The following is a 19,761-nucleotide window of genomic DNA, read 5'->3' as shown; positions in this document are numbered from 1 at the left end:
CTGAGCAGAGAGACCATTGTGGGACTCAATCCCAGGACCCAGGGATCGTGACCTGAGCTGAAGGCAGACGCTTAACTGACTGAGCCACCCAGGAGCCCCTAAAAGATTGTTTTTAAAGATCATAGTTTTCTTCCATTCTGTTTGTTTATTTCCCCCATGCATGGTGAGACAGAGAGTAGATGCTCAATACCCATGTGTCTCAGGAACTTATTGGGAACAGAGGCAGACGCAGACAGCATACAGAGAAAACTCAAACAGGAATTGAGGGCTGACAGCAAACAGGTCAAATTTGCTTGGATGTATGAGTCCAAACACCATCTTGATAGTGCAGAAAAGCATACAGCTAGGATCAGCAAGTGAATGTCACAGAGAACGAGTCATTAGGAAGGAGAACTTTCTAACTCTGGGTTCATCCCCAGATGAAAGAACTCGTCAGAGACTATGATGAAGAAGACTGGTTCATGGAAACTGGAGATAAGAGGCTGAATCAAGGCATGTCAGCATAAATAAGTTAATACTGCTTAACTATAGTGGACAAAATACATCAAAGCCTGAGAAAACGAGTGAATAGAAACAGAAACTTTTAAAAAGTCAAGAATTACAAACAGTGACTGTGGAGACCACTATCGATTTTGAAGGGATCAGACTTTGTACCAGAGAACGTGTGAGCCGCTGTGAGCGCCATCTACACTTGCAGATAGTTGGGAACTGGGTGACATTTCCAGGTTCCGTGCTCTGCTCTGTCATCTGCTAATTTCATGACTTAGATAAGTGATATGACCTTGCTATTTCCTTAACTTCAAAATGCAGAAATTGAGATGATCTTTCTGTGACTTCACATCTTATGATAAATAGTGGGACCAATACCTCAGCATTTCCCCCAGTACAACCAGAGCTGTGTTGGTGTTAGAGACAATGATGGGAAGAAGACTGAGAAAAGGGGAAGATAATGAAGAGGGATAAATGCTTGTGACAATCCCAGACATTATGGGATCATTGAGAAATGGTTCATTTTATTGGCTGTTTGAAGGTACAAACTGCACACTGTAGTAACACTTTCTCAGCATTTATTGAGATATGTTATTTATTTTTTTAGTAAAACTAATAAGACAAAGTGTGATTTTTCAGAACAGGCATTTCCATTGATTGGAACCTGTAGCTTCGATGTTGGTCACTGTTGATCAGTCAAAGTAAGGGGTTAGAAGTTATCAACAACTCGTGAAAATGCATACCAACAGCTTTCAGAGTTATGTAAATTTCCATATTTCTAAATAATAGGTTCACCTCCATTTGCCAATGCATTTATTTCCTTATCTATTTTTAATTGTAGTGAGACCACTTAACATGAGTTCTAGCCTCTCAACAAATTCTAAGTGCACAGTAGAGCGTGGGTTAATTACAGGCACAGTGTGGTACACTACTCTCTAGAACTTGTTCATCTTGTCTGAGGACACTTTACACCCAGGTAACAGCAAGCCTTCTTTCTGCCTTCCTCTAGCCCCTGGCAACCACCATTCCGGTTTCTGCTTCTATGGGTTTGACTTTTTTAGATACTTCCTACATGTGGAACGATGCAGTGTTTGTCCTTCTGTGACTGGCTTCTTTCACTTAGCAAAGCGTCCTCTAGGTTTACCCTTATTGCCATAAATGGCAAGATTACCTTTTTATAAGAGGAAAACTATTCCATTGTAAAAAATTCCATTGTCTCCATATCTCACATTCTATTTATTCATTTATCCTTTGATGGACATTTAGATTTTTTTGTGTATTTCATACTTTGGCTAGTATAAACTATGTTCCCATAAACATGGGAGCCCAGAAACTTCTTTGGGAACCTGATTTCAATTATTTTGAATATATACCCAGAAGTGGGATTACTGGGAAACTGGACATTCACATTCAAAAATAATAAAAGTGGACCCTTGGCTAACTTACACAAAAATCAACTCCAAATGGGCTGAGGAAGAACATGTAAGACCTGAAACTGAAAAACTATTAGAAGAAAATGGGAAAAGCTTCATGACTCTGGTGTAGGCAATTATTTCTTGGATGTGATACCGAATGTAGAAGCAACAAAGCAAAAACCGACAAGTAAATTACATCAAATTGAAAAGTTTCTGTCCAGGAAGGAAAATAATCAACAGTGAAAAGACAACCAATGGAATGTAAGAAAATATTTGTAAAACATTTATCTGATAAAGGAAAATTTCCAAAATATAGGAGGAACTCCTACAACTCAACTTAAAAAAAGAAAAAAAGAAACCCACAAACAATCTGATTAAAACTTGGACAAAGAGTCTGTACAGTCATTTCTGAAAAGGAGACAAACAAATAGCCAACAAGTTACAAAAAGATGGTCAATGTCACTCTTCATCAAGGAAATGCAAATCAAAACCACAATGAAATACCACCTCATTCTTGTTAGGATGATAATTGTAAAAGAAACAAAAGAAGTATTGGAGGATTGAGAACACTTGTACACACTACTGGCTGGAATGTACATTGGTGCAACCATTATGGAAAACGGTAGGGATGTTCCTCAAAAAATTAAAAACAGAACTACTTTATGAGTGTCAGTGCATTTTAGATCATGCAAAGAGAGTGACATTTCTTCCCATATATCAGAAATCGTCAGCAGTGTGTGTGTGTGTGTGTTGATTTACCAATCCAGAACATATCACTGACAAGTGAGCATCGTGCGGAAGACACTATTTCTCTCTCTCACACACACGTGTGTATATGTGCATGTACACGTATACGTGGCTTCCATTATAGATGGAAGGAAAACAAAACCACTAAACTAAGAATTAAGTGACCTGGTTCTCACAACATCATTATTAGTTGTATCAAGTATGTGTATTCAGACCACTCATACAGAATAGACTTTATTAAATTCTCTTTTGGTGGGGCAACTGGGTGGCTCAGTGTGTTAGACCTCTGCCTTTGGCTCAGGCCGTGATCTCAGCGTCCTGGGATCGAGCCCTACATCGGGCTCTTTATTCAGCAGGGAACCTGCTTCCCCCTCTCTCTCTGCCTGCATTCTGCTTACTTGTGATCTCTCTCTCTCTCTCTGTGTCAAATAAATAAAATCTTAAAAAAATTCTCCTTTGGTATTACATGATTGGTTTCTATTAAGAAATTTAAAAATATAACCCTGTGAATCTCACTATTATGTTTATTATAAGGATGTTCCTGAAGCTAATTTTCATCATATTATATACAACTTATCCTACGAAGACCCAGGGGACATACTAGTTTCCTATAATTATTTTTTAAAGATTTTATTCATTTATTTGACAGATATCACAAGTAGGCAGAGAGGCAGGGTTTTGGGATCGAACCCCATGTCAGGCTCCCAAGCTCAGTGGGAAGTCTGCTTGAGATTCTTTCTCTCTCTGTCCCTACACTCCTGCCCCACAATAAATAAATAAACAAGTCTTTAAAAAATAAATATAGACTCCTAAGCAGGAAGTTGGAAGACTTTAAAATATGTCAATACTGGGCTGCCTGGGTGGCTCAGTGGGTTAAAGCCTCTGCCTTCGGCTCAGGTCATGATCTCAGGGTCCTGGGATCATGCCCCACATCAGGCTCTCTGCTCAGTAGGGAGCCTGCTTCCTCCTCTCTCTCTACCTGCCTCTCTGCCTACTTGTGATCTCTGTCGGTCAAATAAATAAATAAAATCTTTTAAAAAATAAATAAAATATGTCAATACTGTTTTCTATTTATGACATCGTTGAGATTGGTGGGAAGGGGTGAGGGTCAGAGTTTTCAGGAGAACGGAGAGTTTTTATTTGCCGCTATATAGAATAAAGGGAGAGGTGATTAAGGAACCATAGGATGACCTGGTAACTTTTCAGTCCTCAGTGGAGGTTGACAACTTTAAAGTTTTAGTGGTAGAGTATGCAAGAAAAAGTCTCTCTTGAAAAGCTCTTATGTAGGTGGGAGGAGATTTGGAGTTAGATTCCACTGAGACTGGTGTTTCTCCATGACATCTTTGGTAGAAGAAGACATCTTTGGTAGAAGAAGACAAGACAGGGAGGGAGGGAGGGAGGGAGGGAGGGAGCCGAAGATGCTGCAGCAGCATCACCCAGTCTGACGGCTCAATCTGGAGGAGAACGCTGACGGATATGAACAGAGGATGATGTGGACAGGCTTAAGGCATGAAGGAAAAATAAAAAGACATTAAAAAATGAAAAATAAATGGTTCTGAGCACATAACCAGCTCTAAACCTATTATTTCACAAAGGGAGTAAGTCTAGTGTACGAGAGTTGGAATCAGAGCAGTGAAAGCAGGCAGCTGAAACTTTTGGTCCTTTGGGTTCCAGGACACAATTACAGTGTGTGTGTGGAGGCTACCCCACACCAACAAGCAGTTCAGGTGTCTGAGAATTCACCTCAATTCTGACACTATGTGGAGACAGAATCAGATTCCACAGGTCAAGGGCTCATTCCCACAAGCCTGCCTCCACTTCAGGTGCCAGTACACTCTCACGTGATCACCTGTACTCTGACTGATGGGCTATAAACCAGAAATTCCCACAACCCTTCCTTAGGTTCAACTAAATTGCTAGAGTGGCTTGCACAGATTACTAGTTCATCACAAAGGATATTAAAAGATGGGAATCAACAGCCACACGCAGAAGAAGGAAGGATGAGGCCCCAACAAAGGAGCTTCTCTCCCCGTGGAGTTTTTGACCTGGTACAGTAGCACATGGAAGGGTCCTGGCTTCTCGACCTGGAAGCTTTCTGTACCCCATTCTATTTGGACATTTATGGACACTTCATTACATAGGCATGATAGATGAAACCACCGGCCATTGCTAACCGATTCTGCTGCACTCACTCTCCCTTTCCCAGGAATCGGTTCCACCCTTCTCTCTTCTACCCACCTGTTTGTTGACCTGACCAACCGTCCATCCTTGGTATTTTCCAGTATCACCTCATTGATACAGGCGTCCTCCCTCCCCCTTCCCCCCCACTGTCGTGGGAGGGGGCTTGTTATGATTACCGAGACAATCACCTTTAGGGCCCTGAAGGATTTCAGGAACTGGGGACAAAGAGACAAATATTAGAACAAGAGGAGCTCCCATTGCTCTTACCTCTCAGAGAATTCCCAAGTTCTGGGGAGCTGTGAGCCAGGAACCCTGGGAGAAAACCAAATACATGTAGAGATATATTCTGGTCATCTGAGTAAGTAAACTGAGAAAAAATAGACTCTAAATAATGTCCTCAAAGCTAGGATGGATCACAGGCTGAGATTGAAGTCCGAAAGTATCAGATCGAACCTGAACTTTTTCTTATTTCACAATCCTTAGACTGTTCACTCTACAAAAGCTACAGAAAATACCTGAATAGCCTTATACTTCACAAGACAGCTGTTCCTAAGAGTACATTCCCAGTTTAATTAGCAATATATATCTATATACATGCATATATATGTATGTGTGTATATATATAGCAAAGTGAAGCAGTGCTGGTTTTGCAATATTCTCCGTTTAGGCGATGATACATTCGGTATAATTTCCACCCAGGCTCAGTCACAGAGATTAATGTTGTTACTAAGGACACTGGGGAAAAGACCCCATATGATGAACAATTTTACTAACTGAAAATGATTTACATTATAATTTACTTTTTACATTTGAACAAATGAATCAAATTGCCAGTTTGACACTTATTAGCCTAGTATCAGTTTCTTGAGTTTTTAAAATTTTTTAAAAAATTTTAAAAGTTTTTTAAAGATTTTTATTTATCTATTGGACAGAGAGAGAGACAGCAAGAGAGGGAACACAAGCAGGGCAAGTGGGAGAAGGGGACGCAGGCTCCCCACTGAGCAGGGAGAGTGATGCTGGGCTGGATCCCAGGACCATGGGATCATGACCGAAGGCAGATGCTTGAGCCACCCAGGCACCCAGAGTTTGGTTTATTTTACTTATTTATACTATTTTTTTTTTCATTTTCTTTTATCTTACTCTTTTTTAGTGCTTTTTAATTCATTTTTATTTAAACTCAATGAATTTAACATATAGTATTATTAGTTTCAGAGGTGAAGTTCAGGGATTCATCAGTTGTTTTATTCTATTTTGTTTCATTGTGGTAAGAACCTGTAGCAGGTTTTAAGTGTACAGTAGATAACTGTGAACTGTGAGCAGGATGCTGCACGCCAGGGACCTGGAATTTATTCTTCTGACATAACTGAGACTCTGCCCATTGGAGAGCAACTCCTCTTTCCTCTTCTCAGCCCCTGGCAACCAATTCTACCCTTAGTTTCTATGCGCTTGGCTGTTGTTGATACCTCATATAAGTGGAATCGTGCGGTGTTTGTCTTTTGGTCACTGACTTATTTCACTGAACCCTGCGGGTTCACCCATACTGATACAGACGGCAGGACTTCCTTCGACAGGTATCCAGGTGTCTGCACTCTGCTGGCTTCTGTTAGTGCCTAGAACTAGATCCTCTGGAGCCCCCTTATAGCTGGATTGTTGGGACCCCTGTCTAAGGAATTCCCCTCTAGGACTAAGCACAGGTGTGGGATTTTTCACCTGTTTACTCTTCGCTGAACCAGGAGGAGGCGCTGTGGAGACCAGCTGTGTGCTCAGTGTGACAGCTGCCCTTGCCACTGACCTGTGGGCAGCTGGAGTATGCTGGGGCTCAGTCCTGCTAGCACTCAGACAGAAGCTAGCCTTTTGGGCAACCCCAGAAAAGCTGGGACACTGGGCGTGTGGTACAATCTTTCCCTCCTCAAGAAGATGCTGGGGGCTGGGGTTCATCTCCTTCTCACCATGCGCCGAGATGGGGACCAGAGTGTGGGAATTGTCTGCAAAGTGGGGGGGACAATGTGCCACCCCAAAATATGCCACTTTGTATACGATTGTTTGGAGTTTTTTGTTTGTTTTTTTAAAGATTTAATTAATTAATTGAGTAATTTGTTTATTAATTTATTTGACAGAGAGACCGAGAGAGCACAAGCCAGCAGAATGGCAAGCAGAGGTAGAGGGAGAAGCAGACTCCCCCGCGGAGCAGGCAGCCTGACTTGGGGCTCCATCCCAGGACCCTAAGATCATGACCTGAGCTGAAAGCAGAATTTAACTGACTGAGCCACCCAGGCGCTCCTTATTTTGATGATTTTGAACTAAAGTGGTTAAGTGCAAGAAGAACACTCTGGCTTCTTTTGTCCTTCTGAAAGCAGAAAACAAATTCCCTACGGGAAAGGTACCCTCTTGTACCAGGAGGAAGAGAGACATCCTTATCACCAGAGATAGGGAATTTAGGGCTGAGAAGGCTGTGCAAACAAATCTTGTTCCTTCTTCATTAATTTACTACCCCAAGCCTAAACCCCTTTGTCTTGTCAATTCTCTACAAATTTATTGTCTCCTTGTCTAAAACACATGAAAGCTGCCTCTTTTGGTTACTTCCTTGAGTCTCATATTTCTATGAACTCTTGTCCGCATGAAATTAAATGTGATTTTTTCCTGTTAATCCGTTATGCTAATTTAATTATTATGCCAGCCAAGGAAACATAGAGGAGAAGAAGGGAAAAGCTTTCCTCCCCTACACTTGCATGCTAGTTCAAACCATCACCTGGCTCTGGACAGTCCCTTGCGGGAATGAGGGTATGGCAGCCCGCACAGCTCTCCAGGCAGGCAAGACAGAAGCTTCTCTTGGGAAAAAGCTAGAAAATCTGCAGCACTAAGTCAGTGCTCCTCTGTGACTCCTCAGGGCTTAGCTGGGCACTGAAGTTCCTTTCTCAGTTCCCTATAGCATGGTCGGTGGTGGTGATGGGTGCTCACACTTGCCCAGGATGCGGGGTGTTTCAACTAGATCCTGGATTTCTCACAAAGAGAACTGGTTTGTGTGTGTTGCTGCTAAACCCCAGTGTGTGGGGGGAAGGGAGGTAAGGAGAATCAGTTGAAGGCTTCCTATTCCAGTGTCCTGCTGAAGTCACTGTCACATAATTTGGACAAAATCAAGAAAATAGTATTTTCTTGAAATAGTTTGAGAAACCTACTGAGGATGTTATATTTATGTAGAGAATATGTACGAAGCACCTTCGTTCTTACTTAATCCCCTGGGAATAAATATACCTGTGTGAGAATTGTGACCATTGCTTAAAAGAAATAGAAAATAAGGAGTGGAAGGAAGTAGAATGGGAAAAGAGAAATCACAAAGGACTGAGGTCTTCACTCATGGAACTGAATCAATTTTGTAAATCCTGATCCACGATCTGTCCCTGCATGATCCTAAATTAATAAATTTATAATCATTATGATTATATATGATTATAAAATTATAATCATAATGGTGGTCTTTAACATTTTAAGTATTTTTTTCTTCTTGAACATTGTGCCTACCACCAGCACCAATCTACAGTCAACCAACTCTACCTCAAAGAGGAAAGAGGAAGAGTTCTGTGAGCTGCTAAAGGCTGTCCTGAACCTCACTTCTAGTCATTAAAAACTCAACACAATCTCTTCTTTGGGTTATTACTTGAATGGCATTTTTAAAGGTATGATTCACTTTGTGTCACTGCTTTTTATTTTCGAGGAAACCCTGATGACTGACAATTAAAAAAATGAGACTTGGTGTTCCGTGTCATGTATTTTTGTAATGATAGGATAAATTGTAAGTACATCATAAATAAATAAATAATCTTTGTATTTTCCAGAGGGGCAGTGAATTCATGCTTCCTCATAATGTCCTCTGAAAGTTACATGACTGAACAGACCCATGGTTCCAAAAGGCGAGGGGGTGGGGGAAATAAGGATGGGGATGAAGGAGTGCGCCCGGCCGGATGAGCCCTGGTTGATTACGGAAGTACTGAATCACTGTATTATACACCTGAAACTGATGTAATACTGTCTTTCAGTTATATGGGAATTAAAATTTAAAAATAAAAGAAAAACAAAAGTAAGACTTACAGACTCTTGGATGCTTTAGCCTGGTTTTCATCCCAGTAGGTTCCAGGCCAGCAGGTGCCTCAATCTCTTCCCTGGTAGAGTGAGGTCATGCCCATCTAGGCAAAAGAGGAAAATCAGATCAGCCACCACGGCTAAGAGAGAACTGCGACACTACCTTCACAGTGGCCCGTGGGGTACCCAGGGAGAGAACCCACTGCATGAGACTTAGTCCATTATTTATGTGGGTTTTGTAGGTCCATCTCAGGTCTGCCGTTTGAACTAGTTTCACATTTTGACACTGAACATTTAAAGGCAGCTGCTAATCCCCCTTTAAGGCATTCATTTCTTAAAACAAACATTTCTAGTTCATTTTACCATCGGATCATACATCATCATCACCTCGGTGTGTCCAGACCACAATTTCATTGGTGGTTCTCTAAGTGTTGATTTTGGCACCTAGATGCAACAACAGTTACTGAACTCTAAGTTTGGTGGCATTTAGGTCAAGTGGTTGACTTACACCGGCAGTGAGCTAAAAACCCAGAGGTGTCTTACTTAAACTCCCTGCCATGAAGCCAGATTTACCCTTTACTGCCTGCTTCTACTCATGCCCAGTTGGACAGGATGATGTGCAAACCATCTGAAACCAGCAGTGTGCCTCCTTAAAAGTGTTACCCAAACAGAAGAAGGGTTTAATGAATCAGATTTTAAAGGACTTACAACCAAGTGAAAGGAACAAAAGAAACCATTAGTCTACGCATGGGAGAGAAGTACAGTTCTTCTGTAAAGAAGTCATGTATATTTTCATGAGTTCCAGGAAGCCATTCTACCTCTCTCATATCCCAAATAAACCGATCTTCATCAATGTAATTCTAAACATGAAAACTATTAGAAGGTTTTTATATGATAAGATACAACGCAAAAGGTATTCTATCTTTTAAAATTAATGTTTGCAATGAATTGACTTTTGGGAATCCATGAAAGTATTTAATTTCTTAGACCAAATAACATGTATGCAAGCTAGGAATTCAAGGTAGAAATTTTATTACAAGTTTCTATTGTCATGTTTAAAATAAAAATTGCATAGATTTTGCTTATCTCACATATGTAAATAAATATAACACTAAATATTAATAATATAAACAGTATAATAATTATATAAAAATAATATATGAAGTATAATAATACAAATATATTAAATATTTAGATATAATTTATTTTTATTTTCTTTTTAATTTTTAAGAAGTTTTATTTATTTATTTGACAGAGAGAGAGAGTGCACAAGCAGACTGAGTAGCAGGCAAAGGGAGAGGGAGAATCAGGTTCCCCACTGAGCTAGAAGCCTGACTCAGCGTTCAATCCCAGGACCCTGGGATCATGACCTGAGCTGAAGGCAGACACCTAACCATACAAGCCACTCAGATGCCAAAAAATATTCAGGTAAAATTTAAATCAGAGAGCATTACTAATGAAATGGCATGGGATATGATTTTTCTTCATTTCAGTTTAATATTAATAAAAACTCTGCCAGAAATTTTATATGCAAACAAACCTCCAAATCATACACATTAATTTACTTATTGCTTGAAAACCCTTCAGCATAAATAATCTAAGGTTTCTGCTGATGAACTCTTGATGACTATAAAGATGGTTCTAATTGGATAATAAAAGAGAGATACAATGGTACCAAGTAGCATAACTGAAAAGTAGAGGTTTTCTCTTTTTTAAAAGTGCAGTTCAAAAAGGAACCTCCAAAGCCTTGCATTTCTCGGCTTTATAAAATAACTATCCTTGAAAATCAACAACTGTAAACTTTCTCATAAGCTTCTTCTTTTGATTTCATGGTTTAAAAATAGTGCATTCTTCATTATGGCTAATTTGAAGGACATGGGATGGGGGGAAAAGGAAGGAAGGAAGGAGGGAAAGAAGAGGGAGGGAAGAGAAGGTGGGAGGGAGAAAGGAAGGAAGGAAGGAAGGAAAAGAGAGAGAGAGAGAGAAAGAACCAGGAAGAACGAAAGGAGAAACAAAGAGGGGGCAGAAGGTAGGAAGGAAGGAAGGGAGGGGAAAGAAAGAGAAAGAGAGAGAGGAAGGAAGGAAGGAAGGAAGGAAAAGAGAGAGAGAGAGAGAAAGAACCAGAAAGGAAGGAAGGAGATGCAAAGGGGAGGAGGAAGGTAGGAAGGAAGGAAGGAAAAGAGAGAGAGAGAGAGAGAGAAAGGAAGGAAGGAAGGGGGAGGAAAGGAAAGGAGGAAAGAAGGAAGGAAAGAAGGAAGGAAGGAAAAAGAAAACAAGTTCCCATAATTCCCATCCAACAATTCTTAGTAGCATTTGGGTGTTCCTGATTCCATGGATGCTTTGTCCACCAGTAGATAGTGGCACTTGTGTGGACATGCAGGCGAGTATGGGAACTTGGCAGCATTTCTCCTCACCCGCTGCTCAGTGCCTGGGGACCAGGGAGGGTGCTCTGCCTTAGGGAAGATCAGTGCCGCTGCCATAACGGTAACATATTCTAGCTGAAAACAAGAAAAGTAAAATTGCTCCAGAAAAAGGTGCTAACTTGGAAAAAAGTTAGAAAGGCGATATACAGATAAGAGAAGATTTTATGTCCTGGGACCGGCTGTCACTTTTAAAGGAGGAAGTAGTATCTTATTAGGGCATCCTGACCATTTCTTAATTAGAAAATCATGCTCTGGAGTTCGTGAGCTTCTGACTAGTTAACCTTTGTTAAATCCTCAGGGCACCATGTACTTGAAGATAATGTTTTGTTTTGTTTACATACGAAAGGCAGATATATCTGAAATAAATATCTGTACTTGCGGATGCCAAACCTAGTTATACAGTGTATGTAAGTGATTTGCAGAGACCTGCTGGAACAAATAAGAAAGTTGAGTAAGGTCACAAGGGTGAAATAAATGAGTATTCAACCCATAAACAATCAGAAAACAAGATATAATTTCATTTATATTAGCATCACACAATGTTACACATTTTAGACTAAATGTAATGGACTAAGTACAAGACCTCTCCCGAAATCAACAGAATATTTTTACACAGAGATGATAGGCGGGTCGGCAAGCCTCAGTACGGATTGGTTGTCACTTGTCTACAAATTAATAGGCAGATTCAAGGCAATCACAGTGAAAAACAGCAACAGGTTTGTACAGAAATTGGCAAGTTTATTCCTAAATTTATACAGAAATTCAAATGACCTAAAATAGTGAAAGCAATTAAAAAAAAGAAAAAAACAAATGTAGAGAATTTAAATATCCTGATTTGAAGACTTGTGAAGATTCCAGAAATCAGAAAGTGGTGCCCCGACTTACAGAAAGACGCAGATCAATGAAACAGATTACTGATTGAATAAATAAATTCACAGCATAGGGTAATTTTCATCAAGGAAAGAAAAGTCTTTTCAAAAAAATGGTGGGAGTTCAAATCAAGGCAAAATTGTTTCTAGACTAAAATATAAATGGTAGCTCTATTTTCAACTTTCTGAGGAACCTCCATATGGTTTTCCAGAGCGGCTGCTCCAGCTTGCACTCCAGCCGACAGTGGAGGAGGACTCCCCTTTCTCCCCATCCTCTCCGACATCTGTCCTTTCCTGACTGGCTCACTGTAGCCCTTCTTACTGGTGTGAGGTGGTCATCTCATTGTGGTTTTGATTTGTATTTCCCTGATCCTGAGTGATGTGTAGTATTTTTCTTTTCATACATCTGTTGGCCATCTGGATGTCATATTGGGCAAAATGTTTGTTCCTGTCTTCTGCCCATTTTTTGATTGGATTATTTGTTCTTTGGGTGTTGAGTTTGACATGTTCTTTATAAATTTTGGATACTAGCCCTTTATCTGATTTTTCATTTGCACATACCTTCTCCCATTCTGTCCCAGCGGTTTCCTTTGTTGTGCAAAAGCTTTTTTATCTGGATGAAGTCCCAGTGGTTCAGGTTTGCCTTTCCTTCCCTGCCTTTGGAGACGTGTCTAGAAAGAAGTTGCTGCAGTCGAGGTCACCGAGGTTGCTGCCTGTGTTCTGCTCCAGGATTGGGATGGATTCCTGTCTCCCATTTAGGGCTTTCATCCATTTTGAGTCATTTTTGTGTCTGCTGAAAGGAAATGGTCCAGTTTCATTCTTCTGCATGTGGCTGTCCAATTTTTCCAATACCATTTGTCAGAGAGACTATCTTTCTTTCCATTGGATAATCTTTCCTGCTTTGTTGAAGATTAGTTGACCTATTAATTATTATTATAATTATTATTTAATATTTTATTTATGTATTAGAGAGAGAGAACATGAGTGGTGGGAAGGAGAAGCAGACTTCCCGCTGAGCAGGGAGCCCAACTTGGGACTCAGTCCCAGGACCCTGGGATCATGACCTGAGTAGGAGGCTGATGCTCAACAGACCGGGCCACCCAGGTGCCCCACTGTTACATTTTTTGAATAGTTTCTCTATCCACAAAGGGTGTCCAATGGACTGAGAGCCACAAAGGAAGGATGGGTTTTTGTCCACGGATATTTCTGAATCGTACTCATGAGACCGGCAGCGCTCACACTGGCTGAGAAGAGTCCAGGCAGCGTGCCCCTGGTGAAATTTTCAGCTCCACTCTGGTGCCCAGAACCAGCCCAGTGTGGGCCGGGAGGTGCCTGGGAGAGCCCATCCTTCACCTGACGGATATCCCTGGCCTAGAGTCCCGTAGACAAATTTTCCAAGGCTCTGTCTGTGGCTGAGGTTGTATCTTTACGGCTGGTGCAGGCTGGCGAGCTCATCAAGACACATGAGCAGTTAATGGATGAATATACAGATGATTCTGGCTTTGTTATCTTGTGAAATCCATGTCAGTTTGCATTTAGCGTTATAAACTATACTTCTTTGGCTGGTTTTAAAATTTTGTATCTATTACCTGAAAATTGCTTTCTTTTTTTCAAACACTTAAGACTTTTAGGAGAATATAACTATGTTATGGTGTATCTTGATTTTACACAGTAATCTTCCATTAAAAATATTTGAAAATGATAGAATAGTAATTAGTGATGCCTGCACTGTGCCTAAATTTCATCTAATTCCTCTCCAAAACTAAAACAATGTCTTTGCTCCTAAGAGTGGAATGAGGCTTCAGATGTCATCAAAGAAACATACGTGTTGTTTTTAAATTTTTAGGTTAATTTTACTATGGCAGGTTACTCCTTTCTGTTAAAGAGAGTATCTGAAGTTTTGGGTACTTATTTTTTCCCCAACATATAAGGCCAGTATACAACAAACAAACAAACAAACTCCACACACACACACACACACACACACACACACACACAAATAAAATCCCCAGATCTTGGAACTGATAAAGATCTTGGAGAAAGTACCTGTGACCCAACACTCTGCACACAGACCCAGGCTGAGTTCTTCACAAGGGATTGAGTTCCCTGAGCTATGAATTCCATCCACGTTCACACAGAATATAGAGGAGACAGAACAGGAGGAGGAGGCAGGCTTTGAGGATGAACAGACAATCCAATGGTAAATAGAGAATCCATTCTCTCTCAGTTGTGTGTGCGTGATATGAATGCCAATGATCGTTCTCCCGAGTTACAGAATATTCACTTGTCTGGAAAGGAGAGTCTGAGATAACTCGAGGAATACTGGAGCTATTATAGTCTTGATGCCAAAATAAAATAGCAAAGAGAAAAGAACACGATAGGTTCAAGGCCTTTGGGAAATGATTGTGTTCATCAGACTTCATCTTCTCACAGCCTGGCACCTGTCTTTTCCTTCTAACGAATTCATCAGCTGAGAGAAGCTGTCTTGCAGGACATGCAAGTCATCCAGCAAGAAAGGATGAGGATCTAGCGTTTTCCACATGCAAGTGTTTCAGATTCAAAGTAGCTTTTGGTCTCTTGTACTGAGTGAGCAGATGGCTTGTCTTGATGACGTGCAAAAGTAAAAAGGATACAGTGGTTGCTGAAGAGCTGAGCTGCAGTCCTTTTCTAGCATTTCCAGATCCCTTGAGATCCTTGGGAGTATTTCCAGATATTATCAGCCTCTTCAAGCTCTTTTACGTTCAAGATGGCATGTTTTTAAGTAATCTCTATGCCCAATGTGGGGCTTGAACTCATGACTCCCAGATCAAGAGGCACATGCTATACCCACTGAGCCAGCCAGGCACCCCTCAAGATGGCATTCTAGAATAACAGTGCTTTTAAATACTAAAATCTGTTTTGTCCTTCATGCCTCTGTGCATTTATTTTTCATCACACAATTTTCCAAGTTGAGATCAAATTCTCAGGGCTTTCACTGAAGACCTTTGACAGCAGAAGGGCCTTGCCAGAGTTTGTGGGGCCCACACAAAGCAGATCATAGTCTGGTCATGCAGGTGGTGGTCCCTTGCTCAAAGTGCTCTAAAACACTGATAATCCCTGTACAGAAACACTCAGTTATCTGGAGATCAGACACCTGGCAGTCTAAAGCATTGGGAGCAGCTCACAGTAAGGAAAAGGAGCATCTCTGGCTCCCAGTGAGTCAATCGTTTTTATCATAAAATTTGTATTATTTAATACTTTGTTAATGTATTACTTTATTATGTTTTAATGTAGTTTATCACTTATGTTATCATAATTCTTATAAATATGTATAATTACATACATACTATAAGCATGATATATCGATTATATAATTTCATACATATTAATGTTTATACATTGAATGATATGTAGGTGATTATAATTATTACTGATCATTATTGTAATTATTATGTATAGTACTAATCATAGTTGTTATGGAATATAGTTTCTCTATCCATAGAAGGTGTTCAGTTGTCTGAAGACAGCTTAGGAGAGGGATTCCAGTCTACAGAACATTCTAAATCTGCCAAGAAACCAGGCAGGGCTGGACCCACAAGCTCTGCAGAGGCCCTCCTGGAAAGCCAAGCCACATCTCTGCAGCGATCGGCCCCAGATAGCTTTTCTTGTTCTTGCTCCCAACTTAGCACACACACCCCCGGACTTGAGACCACGAGGGAAACAGATATGCTCCTCGAATATGGTCTATGACATAGAACAGTCCTGTTCTGTCAGCTCCCGTCCTGCTCCCCCACCCCAACAACCTGTCATCGGACCTTCCCCTTTCACCACCCAGAAGCTTTCCTGCTCCTCTGCCTGCCTTTGACTTGATTCTCTGCCAAATGCAGGGGATGGAGATGCCCCCCGACTCACTGTCCTGCTGTCAGTAAGTAGTTCCCGTTCTGTCGTGGGTGATGTTTCTTTACCTCAGGATTCTCTCTCCCTCTCCCTTACCCTCTGTACCTTCCTCTATTCAAGAGCTCACACACGCAGTCTCTCTCAAATAAATAAATCCAGGACCCCTGGGTGGCTCAGTCAGGTAAGCATGTGCCTTCGGCTCAGGTCATGATCGTGGGGTCCCAGGATCAGACAGAGTTCCACATCGGGTCCCCTGCTCAGCAGGAGAGTCTGCTTCTCCCTCTCCCTCTGCCTGTTGCTCCCGCTGCATATGCTCTCTCTCCCTCTCTTAAATAAATACATAAATAAAATCTTTAAGAAAAATAAAAATTCACATGAAACTTCCAAGTTGTATTGTGGTTCTAAATCAGGACCCTAGGTCAGAAAGTAGCCAACTGAAAACAGTCCTTGGCACTTATTGTGACTTAGGAGAGAACAGTTCTCCCTGTGGAGGCCAACCCAGACAGAGCCATGCATGCCTCCTGGAGCCCCTGCTTCAAACAGCCATGAAAACAGAGTAGTGGGCCCTGCAAGCAGCCCGTCAGAGAATCAACTGAGTGCCCTCGGGAAGATGCAGCGCAGGTATAGACACGACACAACAGGTGGACAACTATCTGCAAAACAGCAAGATGTCACAGCTGCATTAGAATTGTATTATCCCAAAGAACTGTTTAGAAGCCAGTGTTATCCAATAATACAGCCTGTAAGTGCGCAAAGGCAGAGACCGTGAATGTGGCTAAGAATCCGGAGTCTGTTAGTGGTTCCGATGAAAGAAAGACATTTGTGGATTCAGGAACTTCTGCCCTCCAGCAAAAAAAAAGGGAAAAGTTTGATTTGTCATGGCATTATGGGGAAGCTGTGTCTGAAAAATCCTAACAACAACAACAATAATGCTGCCTCCTTCTGCAAGGGTCTGGTAAGTGTGGGATGGAGCACTGTCTTTCCGTGAAGGAGACAGGAAGCAAGTGTGAGAAAAGGTACACGGGTCTCACCCAGGCATCGTGGCAAAGCTATCTCTTGAGGTGCCATCCACTTCATGTTGGGAAATCTGAACTTCTAGGTCACCGCATGGTGTGCAGGTCCCACAGAATCTGGAGATTTCCTCAAATGTGCCACGTGAATCCAAGAGCCTCTTCCCTGGAGTTTGGCAGCACAGGGTTGGTTAGCAAGACCTGATATGGGCCTTTCCAAAGAGCTTGAAGAGATTTTTTTCTGGAGCTCTTTTCCAGTAGACAAGATCTCCAGGTTGCAAGATGGGATGCTTAAGGTCATCCCCTTAAATGCACTGGGAAACCACTCCTCTCCCAAAACATGGTTATTTTTAACATGAACACTTAAGCCTTTAAATATTGATTTCCATTCATTTTATTTACAAATTCCCTTTATTAATTTTCATAGCCTGAAATTCACATTGCCTGTGTGGACTGAGAAATCTAAGCCAAAATGTGAGTTTACTACATCTACTCCCATTGGAGGTACCGAGAGGAATACGTATACTCTACAGGAATATGCTTTAAAGCCAGGCATTAATATATTCCTATTGAAAAACTTTTGAGGAAATAATCAGAACCCATACAACAGTGCAGAATGTGAACCAAAGAAGAAAGTGGGGGAGGAGGAGGGGACTGGGGGCAGGGAGGGGAGGGACAACAGTGCAGAATGTGAACCAAAGAAGAAGGTGGGTGAGGAGGAGGGGACTGGGGGCAGGGAGTGGAGGGGAGGGGAGGGGTGGGAGAAGGAGAAGAAAAGCTTGCAAAGACCACATACTGCAAATTACAGGCTCTGTATATTTTCAAAAGAATGTATTGACATCAAGATGAAAGATTACCAAAAATGTCCAGACATTTGAAAGGAACCCAGGCGAAACTTCCAGAATTGACTAATGAAATAACTAAAATTACAAACTCAGCTAGAGGGCTAAGCAGATACAGAGGAATTAATTAACTAGGAGCCAGATTTGAAGGTACTCTCAACAATGCCACAAGGATTAGAACATGGAAAATGTGGAGAAAACTCTCCATGAAATTTCAAAACGCTTAAAAGGTCCTCAAATGCACTTGCACAGCCTCCTAGATGGGAATCTCTCTTTTCTTCCTCTGTGACCTCATTTGGTATCATTTCCCCATGACCCAGAAGCTTCATTCACTCTTGTGGAATATGCTGTGATGGTTCATTTTTTGTGTTGGCTTCGCTGGGCCACAAGGTACCCAATTGGATGAAACTTTGCTCTGGTCCTATGAGAGTGTTTCTGGATGAGACTAACACTTGAATCGGTTACTCAGTAAAACAGATTGCCACCCCAATGCTGCTGGGCCTCATCCAACTGGTTGAGCCAGAACAAAAAGGCTGAGTAAGGGAGACGCCCCTCTTTCTAACCCTCTGACTTTGAGCTGGGACATTGGTCTTCTCCTGCCTGGGCCATAACCGTGTGAGCCAGTTTCTAATAAATCCCTCTCTAGAGAGAGATTACATGGAGATGTAGGTATAAACAGTCAGTTGTTTCTCTGGAGAATGCCAACTAATACACATTCAATTCCTCCTCCTGACTTAGTTCCATTGATTCAACTCCTTCCTTTCTTTGGGAAATGAGGATCCCAGTTAGATGCCCTTTCTGACCTAAACAAATTTAGACCACACAGATCCGCAGGTCCCGCCCCAGTGAATGGAAACACCACTCTGTTGTCCAGATCGTGGATCTACATTGTCACAGCTCTGTCCTAGGGAGGCTTCGGGTAGTTTGCTATGTTCGCCCAGGGCCACGAGAAGCCCTTATTATTGCCAAGTGGGCTGCTAAGAGGCACATCCTGGGAGAAATAGAGCAGAACAACAAGTGGATGAACAAAAGAGCAGACCACTTGCAAATGAAAAATGAAATGAAATGAAAAACTGAAAGAAAAATGAAATGAAAAAATGCTTTTCAACCAATTCTCATGTAAATTAGGAAATCTGAGTTGCAATTCACATAAAATCAACAATTTAATATGGCAGATGGGTGTTTTGAAATTTTTCTTAGGAAGACAGGAGACCTGCACCAGGGAGTGTTAAAATCCCTTTTAACTGATGATTAAACAAAAAATTCAAATGATTTATTTGACCAAGAAACAGTGGATCTCAATCTAAACAAATCTCAAGGGAAAAAAAAAAAGGACTGATAGAATGAGAGTGCAGATTTAGACATTAACTAAAATTGAGTAGAGAATATATGATGGATACAGAAATATCACTGAAACCCAGTGACTTGCCACATTCCTCATGTCTAAATGTCCAGTCAAGTACTTCTACTTATGCTCAAGTCCCAGGCCATGCTGTGCTATGTGATACATCCCAGACCCATATTACCAGTCATCATGGCGGTAATTTCACTGTGGATATTAAACAGCTTCAAGATACTATTCAGGGCATTCCTCAGTATTCTTACAATCAGTTCCAAGAGTGAGTTCCACGTAAAGCATTAATGATATTCTGTCTGAGGTAAACTCCTTTGCTTGGATCAAAACACTGGTCTTGGCATTATAGGTGGAATGATGACACTTTTTATTGCTATAATCATTTTATGCTTAGTCCTCAGATGCTCACGGAAATCTTTCTGATGACTAACGGTACGACAACTTGCAAACGGATTTTGCTGCTTCTGCATTAACAAAA

At 41.2% G+C, this 19,761-nt stretch overlaps 1 pseudogene; it reads right to left on the bottom strand.

Annotated features, from left to right (window-relative positions):
* Positions 1–14,620: 14,620 nt before the first annotated feature.
* On the bottom strand, positions 14,621–19,465 carry LOC123929387 (annotated as a pseudogene).
* Positions 19,466–19,761: the final 296 nt, after the last annotated feature.

This window comes from Meles meles, chromosome 18, assembly GCF_922984935.1.
Source record: "Meles meles chromosome 18, mMelMel3.1 paternal haplotype, whole genome shotgun sequence".
Classification (NCBI taxonomy): Eukaryota; Metazoa; Chordata; class Mammalia; order Carnivora; family Mustelidae; genus Meles; species Meles meles.
Note: the sequence above shows the minus strand (reverse complement) of the source record. Positions and strands in the feature narration are given on the sequence as shown.